The sequence below is a fragment of the Suncus etruscus genome, chromosome 3 (assembly GCF_024139225.1).
Source record: "Suncus etruscus isolate mSunEtr1 chromosome 3, mSunEtr1.pri.cur, whole genome shotgun sequence".
NCBI classification, from domain to species: Eukaryota; Metazoa; Chordata; class Mammalia; order Eulipotyphla; family Soricidae; genus Suncus; species Suncus etruscus.
The window spans coordinates 49882888-49888422 of NC_064850.1; the positions used below are offsets into that span (position 1 = coordinate 49882888).

Sequence of the window (5535 nt, forward strand, 5' to 3'; positions counted from 1 at the left end):
TGTTTTGGGGGAAAAAAGCAGGATGCTTCAACAATTCTCTCTTTTCTGTTCAAAAAATTGATAAGCTGCTTAAGTCTACTCTGCAAGAGGTGAGAATCCCCAGAAAGGAGCTAGAGAAATGGTTGTTAATTTGCATAGGCACAGTAAAAGTTGGTGAAATAAAAAAAAATACCCTTTAGTAGCAAGTAAGCTGGTAAGAAAAATTTTAACTCCTGGAAATTAGAATTAGAATCAAAACTACCTGGTGAGGGTAGAATTGGCTGTAAAAGCATCATAGGTTAGATTGTGCATACATCATTCTAAAAATAATCAGCTTTTTCCATATCCTTGTCTTATATGTATCAAAAATTTTCAGACTTCACTGAATACAAACATTAGAACCTTTCTGTAAATACATTTAATTTGAAAATGAGTTCCTAAACATTCTTACACTGAGCACTGTAATATGAGTCCATAGTATCCAAGCTCCTTTTCCATACACTTCTCTAAATGAAATCATAAGAACATTTATGCAGTTATATACAGTTTAAAATAAGTTTGCTAAAACATTCTTATCATGAGAACTGTAATAAGAGTATAGTACCCAAGTTCCTTTTCCATACACTTCAGTGGACAAAAGCATTAGAACATTTTTGCAGGTATACTTAATTTGAGAATAATTTTCTAAGTGATATACACAATCAGCATCATAGCAATGGGAAACTTTCACTAGGATAACCAAGAACCATTAAAAATTTAACAATATTATGCATTTTCTGGAACTGTGTTAACTAATATTAAATCATTAGTGTTGGATGCATAATTATCTGTTTGCAGTGGGGCATAGAACAAAAGAGTACCTCTATAGAGGTAGATTACACAGGTTAACTAGCAAAATAGTCACTGATGCAAATAGTATCAAGAGAGTAATCTAGAGAAATTTTTATTTTTTTGGATGTGACCCAGGTGCAGGAGGTTCTGAAAGAAGCTGCTCCTCAGTTAAGCTTTGGCTGGGCTTGATTTCTTCATCTCCACCTTCTGTGGTAGGCTGCTGAGGTGGCCTGGGACTGAAAGGCCTTTGGCACCTGGGCCAGAATCTGGGTGAGGGGACATGCTCATCTCCCTGCTGTTGGTCCACCTCCAATGGGGATCTCTCTTTATTTTCTATCCCATCAGTGACCTCAGTAAGTTGCTTCAGGTTGGGTGGGGCTAAGTTACCCATCATACTTATTGAAGTGCCTTCAATAGAAGAAAAGCAATAGATGCTAGTGTCTGAAATGCTATCCAGAGCATTTACTGCCTTTACTGCCTGCTTCTGTCTCACTTGAGGGGGCCTTTGCCAACATAGGTGGTGGGGCAGCTGAGTGATGCCAGGGAGATAAATTGGCAGAACCTAAGTTGTTTGGGAGCATAGCAGCTACCTTTTACCAGCACCCACCAGATCTAAATATGTTCACATCTTCTATACCCCTCTCTCCTTTCAAGACATAAAACTCCAGTCTCTCCACCTCCAACACTACACAGAAATTTCCTGGGTTAGTTTCTCTTAATAGCTGTCCAGTGAACAAAGATGTCTTCTTTGTTTTTGTTTTTGGTTTTGGTTTTTGGGCCACACCCGTTTGACGCTCAGAGGTTACTCTTGGCTATGCGCTCAGAAATCGCCCCTGGCTTGAGGGGACCATATGGGACGCCAGGGGATCGAACCACGGTCCGACCTACACTAGGGCTTGCAAGGCAGACACCTTCCCTCTAGCGCCACCTTCCTGGCCCCAGATATCTTCTTTGGTGTCAATTCTGCTGATAAATTAAGGACCAATCCAGACACTGAAGCATTTGACAGTGCCCAACACTTGAATTCCAGCACTGGTTTGCCCACCTGACTCTAGGCTTGAGGGACGAGGGTATCTCTAGCTGGCTATTTCAGACTCTGAGTCCATAGAGGCAGTAGCTGGTTCCTCATCCTTAGGAGATGGGAGTCTCTCTGGTTTAGTGCCAGTAGTGATGATAAGTTATCATCCTTGGGAAGGCCTTTAGATCGAGACATCATTACTCTCTTGGAATCTCTAGGGAGGCTGGCACATATAGTCCAGAGTGAGAAATGTAGATAGATAGACCAGAGCAACATGAAGCTGTTCAGAAAGGGGGTCATGTGCACTGATGTTACAGTGAAAGGCATAGTATATTCAGTCCAGTTTGAGGGGGCTTTCATGGTGATAATACACCAGAAGGTCATGTCACTCATCATAGTTGAGGGTCTTTGTTTTCAAGTCTCAGTTCTGGGTACCAAGTCTGAATAAATCTACACACAGTATTTTCAATCCTGGGTGAGTGGGCCTAAAACAGAATAGCCATAAGGACTTAATAATCCAAGTCAGTCATGAGAGAGAAAGTTTGGTGGCTTCTCACCTCATGGTCTATCAGTCCATCAAACCAAAACTTCTTTTCATTTACAAGTAAATCCCAATCAGGAGGGGGTTAGTTGAGTGAGAGACAAAAGTACCTATATCAAGCTAATCTAGTCTAGGTGGACTTATACACATCAAATGAATAGGTGGGGGAAAAAATGAAGTTGAGGAATGCCTTTATTATGGGTAAAAGAAGAGTGTTTCCACAGTGAGTCTATATAGTGAGACTAGGGAGCCTCTCAATCATGACCTCATCATTTTCAATCTGATTAGACAAGCAAGGCTACAGCCCTGTATGCTCTGAAACACCATAGTCTTAAAAAATAAGCAATCATTACTTGGTTTACATCCCCCAATTTTTTGAGGTTAAAAAAAAAAAACATGGAGGTAAGGCATTTGCCTTTCATGTAGAAGGACAGTGGTTCAAATCCCGGCATCCCATATGGTCCCCCATGCCTGCCAGGGGCAATTTCCGAGCATAGAGCCAGGAATAACCCCTGAGCACTGCCGAGTGTGACCCAAAATAAAAAAATAAGAAAAATAACAAGGTTATTTAGAAATTGTGAGGAAGAGAAGCAATGGACACATAAGAGATCTCAGGCTTCTCTAAAAGTAGAGTCTTAATACATGCCCTAGTGATAAAGTGTGAAAAGATGAAAGTTTGCACATCTCAAGCAGGGAAAAGAGGATGGAAATTGTGTGTAGGTGTCATGTGCATGAGCCAGCAACATCCATCTGCTCTATGTTGCAAAATCTACCCAGGATTCAAAGGTATGAAATGATTGTCAATTAGGTGAATTGTGGACCAAAAGAGAAGAGGTTATATGCACAAGCAAATCTCTGCAGTTCTTGGCTTCATTATTAGAACCTTAACAGATGCATGTGATGGTTGATTATGTAATTGAAGATTATTATAAAGGTCTACTTGGGGGAGTGTTACAAGGTAATGCCTGGAAAAGAGGATGAGGGTATTTGACAGATGCTAGTAATGACAGATCAACTGCTGTCTAAGGGATGAACATTTTTTCAGTGTTTTTGAAAATTCTTCCAGCTCATGATTGTAGTCAACTTCTATGGGAATAATATATAATTATTGATATGATTGAAACTCAACTACAATTATGTTTGTAATCACAATGTTTAAATAAAAATTTATTCAAAAGAAAAAATAAAAATAAATAAAAACTATGATTTGGTGATCATATCACAAAAGATTCAGATACCAATTATTGTTGAAATAAATCATCTTGCTATTATCACCAAAATTATATATAATAAATTTTTATTTGATTTCCTTATCCAGTTTTATTGAGGATGTGTTGCAAATCCAATGATGCTCAATGCTTACCCAGTCTGGAACTACACTCATAGATCTTGTTTGGTGGGCTCAGGATACCATATAAAGTGCCATGGATGAACCCAAGTTGTCCATGTATAGGGAAAGTGCCTACTTGCTGTAACATGAAATTATATATTTTAACAGAAAGTTTGGTTAAACATAAAAAAACTACCAAAGTTAAAGACTCTTTGAGAAGTCTATACCTATTTATATTTAATAGTTTTGTTTCAAAGGATACTTGCCAGTGGTATAATCTAGACTTTTTTGTGACTTTGAATTTGAAATGAGGACTGATCAGTTGGCTCATGTTTGGGAATGGATATCATGTAGCAACCACCATGGTGAAAGGGAAGTATTTATATATGCAGATATCAACTGATGCATTAGGACCATTCTTTAATCATTAAGTTATTTACAAGTTCGAATATCTTAATATTTATCAATCCAAAGTTGGCTTCAATTGATCATATATATAATCAATGATTGTTTTAGTAAGTTTTACTGCAATACTCACTCTGCTTCTTTGTCTATATGCTGTTTATGAATGCTTTTGCTTTGTAGTAGAGTTAATTGTGACAGTAACCAGATGTTTTTAAAAACAAAAGTATTTTTTATTTGGATCTTTACAGAACATGCTTGCTGATCCCTGTTGGAAATCATCACTTGGACCTCCTAGCCATTTATTGATTCATTATTCTTTGATTCATTCACTCAACTACTACTGACAACATGGTATCATGCCAGATTGTGTGCAAAGTTCTGGGGATTAGTAGATGAACAACAATATAAGATTTCCATCACTGTGATGCTTACAGGCTGGTGGGTTACTCTGAATGAAGCAATATTTGGACTTAATTGTGGCTCCACCCTTCTCCAACACTATGTGTTCATTTCAAATTACCTCAAAGGCCTCAAACAATCTCAATTCCAACAAGAAGATTTGCTTTCAACTTTTCCATGCATCTGATTACTGGGAAAATTACTTTATTTTTTGGCGTATAAGACTACCCCCACTTTTCCTGTTAAAATTAAGGGTTTGGGCTATATTCACTATAAGACTAGCTCTCTTTTTTTTTTAAAGCGTATAAACTATTTATTATAGGCGAAGCCTACAGACTTATTTCTTCTTGGACACACCCACAGTGCGGCCACTGCGTCCTGTGGTCTTGGTGTGCTGGCCTCTGACGCGAAGTCCCCAGAAGTGGCGCAGACCCCGGTGGGCCCGTATCTTCTTCAGTCGCTCCAAGTCTTCACGGAGCTTGTTGTCCAGGCCGTTGGCCAGAACCTGACTGTATTTCCCATCCTTCACATCCTTCTGTCTATTCAAGAACCAATCAGGGATCTTGTATTGGCGTGGATTCTGCATAATGGTAATCACGTGCCCCACCTCATCTTCAGTGAGCTCTCCTGCTCGCTTCGTGAGGTCAATGTCTGCTTTCCTCAACACCACATGAGCATATCTTCAGCCCACACCCTTAATAGCAGTGATGGCAAAGGCTATTTTCCGCCGCCCATCCATGTTGGTGTTGAGTACTCGCAAAATATGCTGGAACTTCTCGGGGATCACTAGAGACATGGCAGCGGCAAAGAAGAGGCGTGTAGGCCCGCCAAGACTAGCTCTTTTTTAACGCACACCAAATGGAAGTTAAAAAACGTAAGAGAAAAAGAATAGTTTAACTCTATATGTTTAATAAAGCCAGACTTTGGAGTGCCAACAATTATTTTACATTTCTCATTTGTAGTGAGTGACTGTGATTTTTTAATTGTGATCTACATTGAGAGCAGGGAGAGGGGGCTCTTCCAAGAGCAGCT

General features: G+C 39.3%; 1 pseudogene; it reads right to left on the reverse strand.

Annotated features, from left to right (window-relative positions):
* Window positions 1-4790: 4790 nt before the first annotated feature.
* On the reverse strand, window positions 4791-5315 carry LOC126003358 (40S ribosomal protein S18-like; annotated as a pseudogene).
* Between the last annotated feature and the right edge of the window lie 220 nt (window positions 5316-5535).